Genomic DNA, 18,323 nt, shown 5'->3' on the forward strand with positions numbered 1-18,323 from the left:
TAGCTTGATATAAATTTCATAACTCACAAATCATGATTTTAATACTTCTAATAGGCTGTTCTACTACATTTTATTTTTCTGAAATAGCTAGTGAGTCCTGCAGGGGGGATAAAGACATTGGGATCTTGGGTGGCCAAAATTTTTTTTTAAAAAACTTGTATAGATTAGTCATAAATTTAAAGGAAATGAGTATTAAAATTTTATTTTAAAATTTCTGATGGGCTACATAGTAGCAAAAATTTAAAAGAAGGAAAATATGAGACATATGATTTTATGGGATATATTTGTATAATTAGAATTAAAAGGACTTATAATTTTGAAGTGAATTTATTCTTATGTAAAAATGGCACAATATCATATTGAACACATCATATTTTTTGTTTAAATCAGTAAAGTTGTTAAATTGAACATGTGATTATCAGCAAAATGCTTAATATGTCTCGTATAAAGTAGACTTATATAACAATATACATATTTTTTATGATAAAAACAGAGGCAATCCCAGTGATGTAACCCCTTAGAATTGTAGCTATGACTGGCCTAAATCCACTATCCATCCCTTTGGAAACCCTAACATTCTCTGTAAACTTTCCTTCTTCTCTCCTTGTACCATGTGTACTTTCCTATCACGGTATCCTATTCTCTCATTCATAAACTCCATCTCTTCAGTTAGATTTAAAACCACAACCAAACAAAATACCCAGATTGCATTTCAGAGCAAAGTAAATTAAAGAGACATAAATAGTATCATAAGTGTATTGAGTTAATTTTGTAAAAATATTTTATATTTTTACTGCTGCATACAGTTTGCAGGATGTTTGCTGCACAGTTAAATCTAGCTAAAGGAGTAAATGGAAGCTAAAATCCACCCTACACTTTACTAACCAAGCTGGAGCCTGCAGGTGTAAAACATGTATCTGGTAGAGACTTTGTATCCAAAGTATATAAAGAATGCTAGCAGCTTATGAATAAGATGAAAAACAACCCACTAAGAAATGAGAGGTCAGTAGGTTTGTGCAGAAGCTTTATCAAAGGAGAGAGGTAGATGGCAAATAACCACAAGAAAAGGTGTTCAACATCACTAGTCTTTAGGTAAAAGTAAATTAAGACCACAACCAGTTGTATCGCACTTATAAACATGGTTAAAAATTTTAAAAATAAGAGCAACCAAAGAAGACAAAATGCTGGCAAGGAAGCGTATCAGCTGAAGAGCTCAACTCACATGCCAATGGGAATGCAAAAAGGTATAGCAACTTCAGAAAACTTCTTGGCAGTTCCTTATAAAGTTAAACATACACTTACCATATGGTACAAGGGAAAGAAAGCATATGTCCACATGAATGTTTACAGAAGTTTTATACATAAGAGCTCAAAACTGCAAACAACTCAAATGTTCATTAACGGATGAATGGACATATAATTTGTTGTATTTTCATACAATAGGATGCTACTGAGCATTACAGAGGGAAAAAATTCAGATATAGGCATCATGCTCAGTTAGAAGAAGCCAGGCAGCAAAAACTACATAATGTGTGAGTTTACTTACATGATATTCTGGAAAAGGCAAAACTATAGAATAGAAGTCAGGTGTGTGGTTATTGTGGGCTAGGAATGAGGCATGAGATTACCCACAGAGTGATACAAAGAAATTTTTTCATTTGACGGAAATATTCGATATCATTTTTTAAATTTTTTAAAAGATTTTATTTATTTATTTATTTGAGAGAAAGAGAGAATGAGCAAGAGAGAGAGAGACAGCACGAGAGAGGGTAGGGTAAAAGAGAGAAGCATGCTCCCCACCGAGCCGGGAGCCTAGCATGGAACTCAGTCCTGGGACTCCAGGATAATGACCTGAGCTGAAGACAGTTGCTTTACCAACTGAGCCTCCCAGGAAACCTATATATATATAAATATATTTTTTTTATTTGTTTATTTGAGAGAGAGAGAAAGAGAGCACAAGCAGGAGAGGCAGAGGCAGAAGGAGAGGGAGATGCAGACTTCCAACTGAGCTTGGACTCCAACACTGGCCCTGATCCCAGGACCCTGAAGTCATGACCTGAGCCAAAGGCAGACCCTTAACCGTCTGACCCACCCAGGCACCTCAGAAATATTCTTTATCTTAACTGGACTAGTTTTTACACAGTTATATACATTTTTTAAAGCTCATCAAAATGAATATCTAAAAAGGGCGAATTTTTCTGTCTATAAATTATATTTCAATAGACAGGGTTTAAAAACATTACTTGCAAAATAAAAAAAATCAAATACCTATGAGTATTTATAAGAAAAGATATGTTGGGAAAATAATTAAAGACACCCAACTGATGTTTTGGGTGATTTAGAATTATTAAATGGCTAATTCTTCTCAAACTGATCTTGAGATTCAATGAAATCACCATCATGAAGTTGCTCTTTTTGTTTTCCTGTAAGTGGGAATGGGATTTTGGGAATAAGATAGTTCTAGAATTTATAAGAAAATAGAAAATTTAAAGAAGCTTTGAAAATTCTAAAGACAATGAAGAACAACAGAGAAGCACTTGCACTTGAAAATATTAATAATTATTATAAAGCTATAGCAATTTAATTTGCGACAACATGGATGGAACTAGAGCGTATCATGCTTAGCGAAATAAGTCAAGCGGAGAAAGACAACTATCATATGATCTCCCTGATATGAAGGAGTGGTGATGCAACATGGGGGCTTAAGTGGGTAGGAGAAGAATCCATGAAACAAGATGGGATAGGGAGGGAGACAAACCATAAGTGACTCTTAATCTCACGAAACAAACTGTGGGTTGCTGGGGGGAGGGGGGTTGGGAGAAGGGGGGTAGGGTTATGGACATTGGGGAGGGTATGTGCTTTTGGGTAAATTGGAAGGGGAGATGAACCATGAGAGACTATGGACTCTGAAAAACAATCTGAGGGGTTTGAAGTGGCGGGGGGGTGGGAGGTTGGGGTACCAGGTGGTGGGTATTATAGAGGGCACAGCTTGCATGGAGCACTGGGTGTGGTGAAAAAATAATGAATACTGTTTTTCTGAAAATAAATAAATTGGAAAATAAAAAGCTATAGCAATTTAAACGGTATGACATTTATTCAAGGATAGACAGACTACTTGCATAGAATTGAGAATCAAGAAAACACCCCCCACAAAGGTCATCTGACACCAAAATAGGTGCAAGTGCAATGAACTTGGAAAATGGTGTTGTTTTCAACAGATCATGTTGCATCCATGGGTGTATCTCTATGAGAAAAAAATCCATTTTGATCATTACTTCACACCATACCAAAAAAAAAAAAAAAGAAAAGAAAAATCCAGATAGTTCATAGACCTAAATGTGAAAGTAAAATATACAGCTTCCATAAAAATTATAGGAAAATAGCTTCATATGTATGCATATTTTAAAAATTATTTATTTTAGAGATAAAAAGAAAGTGAAGTGGGGGAGGGGCAGAGGGAAAGGGAGAGAAAGAGAAACCCAAGCAGACTCCAATGCTGATCTCAGAGCTCAAGGAAGGGCCCAATCTCAGGACCCTTAGATCACCACCTGAGATGAAACCAAGAGTCAGCCACTCAACCAGCTGTACCACCCAGGAGCCCCTATGCAGATTTTTCTTCAACATGAAGCAGTAAGCACAAACAATTAAAGATACAGTGATAAATCTGTACAAAAACTATAAAGATCTGTTTGTTAAAAGGTACCAGTAAGGGACTGAAAATGTAAGTCACTGACTATGAGAAAATATTTTCACTACACATATCTTGCTTTAAAAAAAGAAAAACTTGCATTGCACAAACCTATAAATCTATTTAAAAAATAGACAGTGGAGGATCCAAATTAAAGCCAAAAAGAATACAGAATGTTTCTCAACACCATTAATCATTCACAAAATTCAAATTATAACCCAAAAGTGACAAAACAAACTCACCAACCTGGGTTAAATTAGAAACCCTGTAGCAAGTTTCACCAATGATAAGGAGGAGCTGGAATTCTCATAACGTGCTGGTGGAAGTACATTGATGCAATGAATCAGTGGCTCTTCTTGAGATCAGTAATAGGATGATCTAAACATCAAGGGAAACCCAAAATGGGACAAATTTATTCCATTAGTAGAAAAAAACAAGAACATTAGTTTACGCATTCACTTATGTGCCTAATACATTTATAAGTATAAATGAAAACAACTTATATGAACAAGATTAAGTAAAATTATATCTGGGGCCTTGGTGGCACAGTCGGTTGAGCACCCAACTCTTGGTTTCAGCTCAGGTCATGATTGCAGGATGGTAAGATTGAACCCAGAGTCCAACTTCATGCTCAATGGGGACTCTGCTTGAGAATCTCTCTTCCTCTGCCTCTCTCCCCTGTGCGCGCTCTCTCTCTCTCCTAAATAAAGAGATAAATCTTCTAAAAAGTCTATCTAAAGTTTACATATATACTGATTTAGTTAAAAAAACCCAACACATTAAATGTATGGAGATTCTGTTACTAAAAATAAACACTGGCATAGTACCAATTAATTTCTGGGACATTTATTCTTCAGTAAAAGTTTACCTTTAAAATCTTCAGTCATAAACCCAAACTAAAAGCTAAGAAAATCAAACTGCCAATGGCTCCTCTGGAAATAATTTAAAATATTTTGGCTGGAACTGCAGAGTTAGAGGTAACCATGTGTTATCCATCCAGGAAACCAAAGAATTGTCTCAATAGTTTGTGAATTATAGGGGGTTTTACTAGACTGTGGCCAATGGCCCATGAATAATGCTCTACATAGCGTTGTGTTGAGTTACATTCCCCAAGAATGCCTAGACACAAGTCAGTACTTTATTCCTATGAAACTCAAAGCATTATACATTAAATGATTGCTAGACAAGTTCTTCAATTCCGAGGAACAGATCTCAGGAGAAAACCAAAAATGTGATTAGAGAAAATTTCTCTCTAGATAGTCATAATCATCGTAACTATTAAATGCCCATTCACTACAGTGACTGTCATTTTTATCTACGTGAGGAAAAGCTTTGCATTTTATTTCCAAAGCTTTTATTGGCTTGTTTTTAGAAAGTGCATCCATTAAAAAAATATGATCATAGAGTCAAGGCCTTGCATCTCACAGAAGGAAAGAAAAACTTCTTTGAATTGAGTGTCTAAAAATAATAAAGGTTTCTTTCTTTATGCGTTTCATGTAGCAAGTGACAGCTGTCTTTTACTTTCTAAAAATCTTGATTAAATGCAATAGTAGCAAAATCAATCTTTTCCTATTTAACTCCCTGCAATAAAAGACAAGGAAACATCATCATATTATAAATCTCTGTAAAACTAGCACCTGGGAACCACCCCTAACGTTTCATATAATATTCTTTATCAGAAGGAGTTATAAATTGCTAACATTATCTTTCTACATTTTCTTGGTGAGGGGATTAAAGTTGCACTTAGAGAATTAACAAAGAATTTTAAATAATACATGGATATTGTTTGTCATTCTTTTTTTTTTTAAGATTTTATTTATTTATTGGACAGACAGAGATCACAAGTAGGCAGAGAGGGAGGCAGAGAGAGAGAAGAGGAAGCAGGCTCCCTGCTGAGCAGAGAGCCCCATGTGGGGCTCCATCCCAGGACCCTGGCTGAAGGCAGAGGCTTTAACCTCTGAGCCACCCAGGCAGCCCCTATTGTTTGTAGTTCAAGCCAGGGGAATTTACTTATTCAGCATTCCTGTTGTGAAATCGTCTATGAAGTAATAGCAAAAGTGACCAGAGAATTGAGAAATAAATGCTTATCTAAAATGGATTAAATTGAAGCATTTCATGGTACATGAACAAGAATGAGTATTGTGAATGATATAAACAACGTACTAGTAGTAGAAATGCAAAGAATACATCCCTCATTGGTCTTTTATGTAAAATGTTTAAAATTTTGAAGGTTTTCTTTGAAAAGTAAGAGAAGTGCAAATGTTTTGGATTTAAAGGTGGACATATGTTGTACATCAAATGTAATTTTGCAAGTAATTCTATTTGCAGATTGATTAAGGATGACTTAAAAGAAATTTTGCTTATATAGCTCACATGTTGCATAATCATTAGTGATAAATGAGGAAATTTTGATTTGGAACCAGATTGAAAGTATTTGATGCTTAGTACTATATGTTGGCAAACTGAACATAATAAAAAAAAAAGAACTTTTTTATAGTGAGGTCATCACCCCCACTACGTTGAAGTAACAAGCTGTTCTATTTCCTATTTTACAGATTTATCTCTTTCAGAAGCCAAACTTTAATATTAATAGTTCTGGAAATAATAGTTGTATATCTATCTTTTTCCAATTAAAAAGCCTATTGTACAATGAAAATTAAAATGAGATACCAATTTCACATAGCATGCTGAAAATAATATTTTAAAATGCAATAACTAGTGTAAGGAGATGGAATAGATTCAAATATTCCCAACTGAAGGACCCATTAGTATAATTATTATTAGGAGAAGTTTCACTATATTTAGCTAAAGAATTAAGAGTATATATGATCTGACTGAATATGCCTATATCAAGAAAAATTTTAAGGAAAACATTAAGGTGCACAAAATTATATCGAACTGGATGTTGGGAGTAATTTTGTGTGTGTGTGTGCTAATAAGCATATTGAGTCTCAACTTCAAAAAGCTAAGAGCTGACTAAACAGGAAATGCCACATTTATGTTCTAGAAAAAAAAGTGTTACTATAAATTACGTTGTAAGAGAATATTTACTGTTGTGCAAGTGTTTTGAAAAAAAAAAAGGTAACTAAAAAAGTGTACAAATGAATAAAGAATAAAACTGTTCTTTAGAGATTCTCATAAAAACAGCTAAGAAAATTTAAGTCATTATCATCATCATCATCATCACTATTATCATCACTGTCATCGTTGTAATAAAAAACTAAGCGATCAGAAAGCACCTTTTTAATCTGATAAAGTATATTTTTAAAAGAACAATGAAAAGGAATTTTTATAATGGTGAAATGTTAAAAGCTTTTCTTTGTCATCAGGAAATAAGACAAGAATAGGTACTTTCACACTTCTATTCATCATTGTCTAGGTTGTTATAGCCAGTACAGTAAGTTAGGAAAAGAAAAAAAGGGGGGGTGTAATAAAAGGTGCAATAAAAGGAATAAAATTTTAAAAAATCAAAGAAGACCTATATTAAATGTTGTATGTACCATGTTAATAAATTGAAAGTGTTGAGAGTTTAAAGACATCATCTCTCCCTTAACTAGACAAATATTTATTGAATAAATAGCTTTATTCCAGCATACTCAAGATTCTAAACTTTTTTTCAGGGAAAAATAACAAACTAAGAGTCAGAATAATCCTGATGGAGGGCAAATTAGGAAGACTTGCTTGATTTCACAGATATCAAAATGATCACAATAGAGTAATTGATAGAGAATGATTTTTGAAAAAAAAAAAAACGTGGAAAATAGAATAGACTGATGAGTCTGGAAAGAGACTCATACATAGGTGGACACTTGATTTATGACTAAGATGCAGCTCCAAAGGAAGTGGAAGGGATATTCTTTTTTAAAGATAATAAAATAATTGAATTAACTAGGGAAAATGCATCTTAACATCCACCATCCATCTACTTAAATGATTACAATAAAGCTTCCAAAAGATCATATGGAAAATTATCTTCATGCTAAGGAAAAAATAGAGTAAATAAATAGCTATGAAATTAGATTACATTAAAACTATAAACCCTCCATTAACAGACAAAATTAAGAGAATAAAAGACAAGGGAGGATATATTGGCCATACATACACCTCCCTAGGGCTCAAATCCAGAGCATAAAGTGAACTCAAAGACAGAATAGACAATCCATTAGACAACAGACTTTAACAAACACTCTGTGGAAAAGAGAATATCTAAATATAAAGAAAAAATATATATGAAGAGACTCTTTTTAGTTGCCAAGCAAAGCAAATTAAAATAAAAATGTTACTATCTACATTCTGTTCAGAATCACTGAAATTAAACAGAATGAAAATTCCAAGAGTCAAAGAAAACATGGTGCAGTTGGAACTCTCTCAACTAGTGGTGTGAGGTTGGGTACAGGAACTTTCAATAAACATTTGCCAATTATTTTGTAAATTTGAGAAAAAAAATTCAAGTCCTATGGCTTAGTAACTCTATTCCTAAGCACAAACTCAACAGAAATGTAAACATTTATGGACCAAAATAAAAGTGTAGACTCTCCATAGCTGCTTTAGTTAATTGCCAAAATACCAAATAGTTTAAGAAGTAGTTTAAGAACACTAGAATGGATAACTGTTTTGTTTATACAGTAGAAACTCCACAGTGAAAATGTACAAAAGCTCCTGCATGAAAGTCTGTGGGTAAATCAAATGTAACCTTAAGCTAAAGAACACAGGCACAAACTAATACATACTATATGATTCCATTTATATACCATTCAAAAAAGGCAAAGTAAATTTGTTTTATTGGATGTTAGGGTGGTATTACCTTTGGGGAAAGGGAGAATAGAGTTTAAGAGAGGCCATAGAGGAGTCCTCTGGGTCAGTTTTAATACTCTGTTTATTGCTCTGGATGCAAATGAACATATGTTTTCATTTTGTAGTAATTCATCAAATTTCTGTCTTACAATTTATATGACTTTGTGTAAGCATACATTTTAAGGAAAGTATTTATTTATTAAACAACATCTGAAATTGTAGTTGTTTTCCAAGACTAGACAATACTTTGATGGTTGTAATCATAAATATAAATATATATATATATACATAAATTTATATTTATATAAATATAGTAGTGGTGTGAGTGTGTGTGTGTGTGTGTCTGTGTCTGTGTCTGTGTGTGTTGAATGACTGTGAAGATAAATGACTGTAAATTTAGGATATTGATTCAGTGAGGGCATCCAGTCACCAATGTCTATTAACTCATTTGGAATGCTGATGGATAATTTTTTATTTAAACAACAACAACAAAAACCAAGGATGAGGGTTTGTTGTTGTTGTTGTTTTGTATTTTGTATTAGTCACCATACAATACATCATTTGTTTGTGACATAGTGCTCCATGATTTATTATTTGTATATAACACCCAGTGCTCATGGCAACACATGCCCCCCTTATATCCACCACCAGTCTCAGTCATTCCTGCATCACCCCCACCCTCTGAAACCCTCAAATTGTTTCCTGGAGTCTATAGTCTCTCTTGGTTGGTCTCCCACTCTGATTAACCCCTTCATTTTCCCCTTCCTTCTCCTAATGTTCTTTGTGCTATTCCTTCTGTTCCACAAATGAGTGAAACCATATGATAATTGTCTTTCTCTGCTTAACTTAAGCAGAGAACATAATCCCCTCCAGTTCCTTCTGTGTTGATACAAATGTTGGGTATTAATCAAGGATGAGTTTTCAACCAAGAAACCCTTCAGCAGAGGTTTTACCGACAGAACATACTCTTTTCACCCGCTCCAGCGGCTTACTTTTTGGGAAGGGCATGTAGATTGTGGACTACGTGACTTTAAAAAACAAACAAACAAACAAGCAAACAAGCAAACAAAAACCAGAAAGTTATTGACAGTTTTTTTTTTTTTTCAAGTGTGTATTTAAATACCAGAGAGTTAACAAACAGTGCGATAGTAGTTTCAGGTATTGACAGTTCATTGATCTCATTTGTTTCCCCATGAGAAGGAACATCCTTATAACTACCCATGAAAATACATTTATCTTAAAAAACACATTCATGTATTCAGGGTATTAAGAAAACACTCATAAAATATATTCTTAAAGGCACCTTTGTGTTGGGGTTTGGTCTGTTTGCAGACTTGACCAGTATGCATAGTAGGAGTATGACAAAGGACTGATAGAAAAAGTAAGACAACCAACAAGTGTGAGTGGGGCTAGGAGAAATGTCAGTATTCAGGGAGGTAACTTAAATTTAAATTGTACTTAGAAACCCGAGAATCGGTTCTCAGTGAAATGAGTGTGGCAAGTACACAACAAATGATCAGAACTATGCTGGATGTGACTCAGGGTGAGGGTCTTACATGAAGAGATGAGTGTAAATCAGAGAATCTAGAAAGGAGGGGCAGAAGACAGTAGGAGTTAAGCTGTAGATTTGTAGGCATCCAGGGTAAAGTTTTTGTGTCAATTCACAATCTACAGATTTGAGAGAGCATTGTCTTCTGATTGCTGCCTTCTTCAGACCAAAGTGATTCAAGGATTGGGAGTGTCTGAAGTAACAAGTGGATGCCCTAAGGTCCTGAACACACGTTGGGCACTTAGTGAAGTACTAATCTAGACTGTGTTTTAGATGTGTACCATAATGAGTTTTGGAAAAAGATTTCATTTCGTTTTCTTAAATTGTTACTGGAAAATGTAACTTGCAACTGAGAATCATTTATCCTTTTTTTTTTTTTTTTACTAATTTTAGTGCTTCTTTGGTTAACAAATAGTTCCCAGAATACAAGAAAAGGAAATTCTGTTTTCTAATATGCTAAGAATTTTACATTGAAATGTAAATATAATCATCAAATTATAAAAAAAATCTAGAAAAAGAAAAATATATAATGTACAGTTGTGTAGCTCCAATCCAGAAACTGGGTTTTAAAAAGAAAGATCTATATATCAATACCTATGTCTATAAATATCTATATATCAATATCTATGTCTCTATATAGGTTGCTTTCATTTTTCCTAATTGATTTTTGATGATAAAGGTGAGCTATCTGATAAGAAAATGCCACTGCGTCCTCATTTAGATTCCTACTTAGCGTTAGAGATAATTTTGATTCTTCCTCATTACATGTGAAAATAATTAAAATTATACCCACAAATTTCAAGATTCCATCACTTTTAAGATGTGTTTTTCCAACATATTAAAATGTATTTGGATACATTGGCTTGCTTTGTTTTGTTCCTCAGTAAACAAGTCACATTTATTCTCAGGAAAGATTTATCATTTCTGAAAGTCACCCAGGTACTTAAATCATGAGCTTAAAGCAGTTTTTAAAATGTACCTAAAGATAGACTGTGACCTTTTAGAAGGTGAAAAGACTTATTTTTGAGCCATATGGTCAGCCTCAGGCTTAAGACATTAAAATTGAGGCTGGAGGGAGTTCAAACAATGACACTGATTAGTGCATATGTCCCTACATTAGATGCACCAAAAGACAGCAAGAAAATCCTTTATGACAACTTGTCTGTTGCTATTAATGCAATCCTTACAAAAGGAAAAGAATCATTCTCAGATATGTCAATGCCTGAGTTGGTTAGAACCACAACAAATTGCATGAAGTTATTTCAAATACAGTTTTAAGCAATATTTAAAGGGCCAAAAAAGTGAACAGATCACAGTCTGGGGGGCATTTCTGATTGGTTTATCCCAAAAGTACCTGAATTATTTTATTTCTCCTCCCTTGATATTCATTCCTGGGATGTTTTCCATAGGATAAAAATAAACTGACCTGAATCCTTGCTCTAAAGTCGTGATTCTCATAGTACATTACTTGGGGTAAATATCTAGACACTGATTTAGTTAATTTTTAGAAAGCTATTTTACTCTCAGCTATAAGAGATACAATCATTTTCTCCTTTGATTCTCATAACAATAAGGCAAAGAATTCTTCCTTCTAAATAATATTTACTTTTTTCAGACTGAAAGGCATTTATAAAGATGGAGAATGGCAAATTGATGTGACAGCTTGTAAAATTTCATATTTGCTCTTTCTTCTTCCATGATTTAAAATTAGAATCATGATGCAAATTTTCTAACACTATTATTTCACCTTATCACTCCAGGCTTGAGAGTCTAGGGGATTCTCAAATAGTTAATGGCAGGAAGAAGAATCAATACATATCATATTTTCAGGTTTCAATATGAAACAAATACACTTGGTAAGACTCTTGTGGTCTCATTAAATAGATCATATCAAAGTGATATTATTCATGAATACCATAGAATTTTTTTTTCAATTATTATCTTTATCATCATGTTTTCAAATCCAAAATAAAATAATTTATTTAAATGGGCCTTAGATACCTACTTTTTCTTTCTTCTTCTTTTTTAATATTTTATTTATTTATTTGACAGACAGAGATCACAAGTAGGCAGAGAGGCAGGCAAAGAGAAGGAGGGGCAACAGGCTCCCCCCTGAGCAGACAGCTGGATGCGGGGCTCGATCCCAGGACCCCCAAGATCATGACCTGAGCCGAAGGCAGAGGCTTAACCAACTGAGCCACCCAGGTGTCCCTGGATACCTACTTTTTCAAGGTGATTTTTTAACATTAGGGTGGGCTAGTCCTTCTCTATACTGTTGTGAGCCTACTTTATTGACCATGCACTTGAGTGCCCATGTGGTATCAGGTCCAAAAGCATGTCCTATCACTGCACCTCAGCATTGCTATTATAATATGTTATATTGATGATGAGTACTGACTTATGGAAATGGAACGTTAAAAAATATATACAGAGAGGGCATTTTCCTTAAGGGAATTAATAAATTCTAAAAGATATATGCTAATTTTACAGGAGGATTGAATAATAACTATCAGAAGGGAAACCTTGTTGTATCAAGAGAAGGAAATATTTTAATTTTGGCAAATGAGAAATATAGTGCATCAGATTAGTGGTCTCAGGAGATATTGTGGAAGGGAAGATGGGATAATGAAGACTGGTCAGGATTTACCGTTTTACAGCCACAAGAGTGAGATGAGCCAGGGGCACAGTTTGGCTTGACTGATGAGCAGAGCTAGCTGTGAGCCAACTGAGAACATACTCGTGTACTACTATTGGTTAGATCAGTCTGGAGGCTGCTTATGAAATTTTAATGCAAAAAGCTATATGTAAATAATAATTAGATGTAAATCCAAAGCTTATTTAGCTAGTTCCATCTTAGGAAATGATTTAAGGAACTTTTGGAAAAGTTGTGTTCTCCACCAACTTAGTCATTGCCATTGCAAATACACTAGATATACATGAATTCATGTTGTCTCACTTGTCCTGTCTCAGGCCTTCAGGACATACCAGGGCATCTTAGGAAAAGCAAAATAAATTCCTCTATGTATACTGATGCTAATCTGCACTTACTTTCCCCTCAAACCCAAGTCTGTTGCTGGTCTTACCTGGTTATTCTGACTAGGTTACCCATCCCTACTTTGTGGAGTTTTTCTTGAGCTCACAATAAACTAATCTGAAAGGTATTCATGTTAAGTTAACCAATAATTTTTATACTATAACTGCCCACAGTGGCTGTATTTCTACCAATTGAATATGCCTTCCAACCAGAGAGACATACTTACCCCAACTGGAACATCAGGTTGTTTCTAACGTGAACTTACCATTTGGATTTTAACATCTCAGGGTAAATCACTCTCCTGGATGGAGAGGTATGAAACTGAGGAGCTGTGGTACTGTGGTGTGGCCCTTATGAGGGCTTCAGAGAAGCTGAGGAAATGCCTTTGCTAAATGCTGAACCAACTGAGAGACAGAGAAAAGAGATAACCAGTTACTACATGGATACAATCTAGATTGGAGAACATGCTTTAGTTTTGATAGTATGTGGTATTTGTAATTCGGCACACTGCCGCACCACTTCACAGTGCAGCACTCAAAACCAGAGCTGTCCCCGTGGGGACATAGTTGTTTGGGTTTTTTTTTTTTGGTTTTTTGGTTTTTTGGTGTTTTTTGTTTTGTTTTGTTTTGTTTTGTTTTCGCTTTCAATAGGCAGATCCCCTTTTCCTCCAACCAAAATTTGAAATTCGCCAATAAGATAAGCCAGTCTTCTCATGGAACAAAGAAGTAGCCAGAAGACAAGACTGTTCCTCCAAATCAAGAGTCCTTCCCATGGAAGGAGGCATCAGAAGTAGAAAGTTCGCTGATTAACATAGAGGAAAGAGTGAGGAGGACATTCATCAAATACCAGTGACCACCTAGATTCTTCACCTAAAATGGAATTCATCTCCATTGTTACTTCCCCCATCTAAGCAGTCACACACCATCACTTTTTAAGTGTTTTTTTTTTTCCTTGTCATTTAAATTAAAAGTTGTGGATCTAACTTTAATGTTGCTTTATCCTGTCTTCTCTAAACCAGACAATAATCCCATCACACTTTTCTTTACCAAAAGAAATATTCCTAAATTATTTTTTTCCTTATTCCATCATCTATAATCAAACCAGCATTTTTCAGAGCATTAAGAACACTGGCCCTCCAAAATCTCTGCAAAAACAAAAACAAAAGCAACTTTCTGTGATGTTTATGAAAATCTAAAAAATGCCACATGCTTTACACCATTGTAAAGATCTAAATGCTCATGAGACGTCTTCCAATAAAGAAACCTCGTTGACTTGTTTGATACAAAATTTCCAATCTTATTTCAACACAGCAACTTAAGTAAATAATAATAGCTTCTAGAACCTTTCAGAACCAGTGTTCTGTGAAACACACTTTGAGAAATGTTTTCCAAAAATATTTTAATAACTTTCTAACTAGTTCCTGGCTTCAAAGGTCCTCATGCCAAACTAACCAACACATGTTATGATATACTTTTCCTGTTTAAAAACATTCTGTATATCTGCCTTTTGGACAAAAATAAGTTCAAACTATGCAAGATAATTTTCAAAGTCGGGTACAATTTTTACTCAAGCTATCTTTTTAGATGAAACTACCACTTTTTCCTAAAACAAAATTCTTGTGGAAGTCAAATGTATTCTCTTATTAGACAAGTAACCCAAGGTCCCTAAGTTTCAGGTTCTCCATTCTTAGCTTATAACTAAAATTACGTATCAAGCCTTTCCTGACTCACCCTTCCCTGTTTGCACATAAAACTCATTACATTCTGTGCACTGAGATTTATCCTGTTTTTTATGTGTTTTACATATGTTTGATATATTTTATAAATGTTTGATACATATTGGGCCAACATGTGTCTGGACTCAATGGGCTCAGAAAAATTATAATGTAATGATTGAGAACTGTGGATCCACATCCTAGCCAAGATCACTTTGTAGAAATGTGACTTCAAGCAAATTATTTGTTCTTTTTTGTGTTTTTTTCCTTATGTCAAAACTGCAAATAAATATTACTTGGCAGGATTTTCATGAATATTAAATGAGACTGTCCATGTACAGATAACAGAGTTTCTTAAATATGTGTTAGGATTAATATTCGATTGCAGATTTCTTCATATCAATATCAAGTTTTTATGTTTCTTTGTAATGGCCCATTTTGGTTTTTTGTTTGTTTGTTTGTTTTAAAGATTTATGTATTTGAGAGAGAGAGAGAGATGAAGAACATGCCTGAACAGGTGCACACACACAAGTTGGGGGATGGGAGGACCCCGCAGGGAGAGTATCCCAAGTAGACTCTCTGCTGAGTGTGGAGCGCTATGTGGGGCTCCATTTCATGACCCTGAGATCAGTACCTGCGCCTAAAATCAAGGGTCCCACACTTAGCCAAATGAGCCACACAGGCATCACTGTAGTGTTTCCTTTTGCAGACAAACAAATTTGTTTATGGGAAATACTTATGAAATATTTTATGGAGTAAAAAATATCATAACTTTAAGGATTCATAGGGGCCATAAAATCTAGTGTCCTCATTTTATAGATTGGAAGCTGACATACTGAACATGTAGTTTCCTTGCCCAGTGTAACACAGCTGATTGATGACACATGCAGGAATAGTCCTTTGGGCCAAGACCTATCAGATCGAGATTTTAATTAATGACTGACCTAAGAAAAATCTGGCAAGCTACAGATAATTCAATACTGTAGTTTACTGCCAAAGTAAGCAGTCTTCATGTAATACAGAGTTAAAATGCAAAAATGGCCGCAAAATTCTTGTGTCCACATCCTCTGAGTAACTTTATGTGGTCTCCCACAATCTTTCATTGGCCATGTGAATTGCTTTGAAAACTAACTAAGATGTTATTAAGTATGAAACGAAGTCTGAAAAACATTTGTGAGTCGAGCTTTACTTTCCTCAGATCTCTCGGAACCCTCTGGGCACCGTGTGAAAATGTTCACACAAGCTTGTTGAGATAAGAGACCACAGAAGAAAGAAATGAGATGTTCCAGTATAGCCCCCTCCCCACATTCCAGAACAACCTGCTCCAGCCCACCTGTCAACTCACACCACAGAGCATGAGTGTGTGGGCAAAGATTCACCATTTGATCCCAGCCCAAATTTCTGACCCATAGAATCGTGAGGTAAATGAAAGGTTGTTTTAAGCCACTAAGTTTGGGGGTGGAGTGTTACACAGCAAAAGTAATCCAATAGAAACTGCTTTGTGGATTGGTAATTAATTAAGCGTTTTATGAAAAATAGGCAGATGCTTGCTCAGTGCAAATCCCCTCATGCATAAGAAGAGATTACTTTCCTCTAAACAAAATTCTTATTTGGTTAATAAGATATACCATAGACCCAGATATCATGACATGGAGTGCTTTTGTCCTCAACATTTGTCAGTTGTTTGTTACATCAGAAGATTTATTGTCTTAGCAGCTGCCTTTCTCTGTTGGTGTTCTCTGCTTATGATTAATTTTTTAGCTCACCTATTGACATTGGCACATTGTGTGCCTCAAAGGAAGTATTCCATGACATAAGATACATTCCAACAATTGCCATGAAAAGTAATTGTGGTATTTGAAAGCCATCTAGCACATTCAAAAAGGTTGACAATGTAACATTTTACCTAGATACCTGAGAAAAATAATCAGCAGTTTCTCCCATTCTTTAAATAATAATAATAAAAAAATTCTCACACCCATATTGTTAAGTAAAGCACCAGAAAGTTACATTATAGCTTCATATAGACATTTACATAGATTTCCATAGTGTTCTTGGTAATAAGATAGAGAAATGTGATATGGAGCAGATAGGGATTGTTTGATTTTTCCCCTTGACTCAGATTTCCACTGAAAGCCTAAGAAACACTTCCTTAAAGTCAGCATGGATGGTATTGATGAATGTTTACCAAAGACTCTCTCTCTCTTTTTTGTATAAATATAGTAGATATTTAAATATAGTAGATATATATTTAAATATAGTAGATATTTAAGTTAAGCCAATGTTCATTTTTTTCTTTCTTCTTCTTCCTTTTGTTTTTCAGTGATTCATCAGTCTTATGTAATGCCCAGGGTTCATTACATCACATGCCCTCTTTAATATCCATCACCCAGTTATCACATCTCCCCACTCCCTTCCCCTCCAGCAACCCTAAGTTTGTTTCCCATGCTTAAGAGTCTTATGATTCCTCTCCCTCTTTTTTACCAAAGACTCTTAAAGTATACTTGTGTAATATTTGAGCTGTAGGGAACAGAAACAATGTCATTTAATTTCTGTACTTTCAGCATCTATGTTAATGTCTAAAACAAATTGAATGTTCTAAAAAATTTGTGGAGTAAATAAATCATGGACTAATGAACCATGAGGCTAGCTCTGAGTACTCCCTATTTGGATAATGCTATTAACTCCAAAAGAATGGACAAGATAAAGCCAAAAGGAGACAAGGGGAGAAATTAAATTGACTTTACTCAAAAAAACTTTTTTTTTTTTTTTTGACTCAAGAGTTAAGCACATTTGCTTATGCTATCAGGTGGTATAGTGACAAACACAAAGCTAAATAAAACCATATCACATGGTAGAGAAAACAGCATACTAATTATCCAGAACATTCTGTTTAAGAAAAAATAAGTATCTTCACCTAGACTAAAATAATTAATTTGGGGGGATACAGTGTACGTCTATCACAATTATTTTAATTAACTATTTTTTAATTAATTAATTTTTTAAAAAGATTTCATTTTTAAATACTCTCTACACTCAACATGGAGCTCAAACACACAACTGTGAGAACCAAAGTCTCATGCTCCACCTACGGAGCCAGCCAGGCATCCCAGTTAGTTTAATTTAATCTCCTCGAAATTCACTAGCTTGAAACTTGAATGTCCTTATTTTGCCATGAAAACTAACAAAAGTTCTAACTTTGAGTCAAGGTTGATTGGCAGAAATGCTTGGCAACAGTCAATGTACCTATAAAACAGAATGAAGCTTCAGTTTTTTTTTTTTTTTAATCTTGTTAATGATATATGTGTGCAATGCCAAGTATTTAGCAATAATAGTTAATCAGGGAGCCCATTGTGAATGATTAAAGGCACATTAAATACGTCATTTGTAATAGAGGCTCAGGGCTACCATTGCATTTTTGGACTAATGAGTTAATGCGTTTGAAGAAAGGATGATGTTAGGCTAAAGTTGTTTTAACTTTCAAAGAAAAGGGTTTTTAATTAAAATAATCATAGACTCTCCTTGAAAAACTCGTTGTCTTTGT

General features: G+C 34.5%; 1 pseudogene; it reads right to left on the reverse strand.

The window, feature by feature from the left end:
* Positions 1-6,813: 6,813 nt before the first annotated feature.
* The window catches only part of LOC122899171, a 42,652-nt pseudogene continuing 31,142 nt past the window's right edge, over positions 6,814-18,323 (reverse strand).

This window comes from Neovison vison, chromosome 2, assembly GCF_020171115.1.
Source record: "Neovison vison isolate M4711 chromosome 2, ASM_NN_V1, whole genome shotgun sequence".
In the NCBI taxonomy this organism is placed as follows: Eukaryota; Metazoa; Chordata; class Mammalia; order Carnivora; family Mustelidae; genus Neogale; species Neogale vison.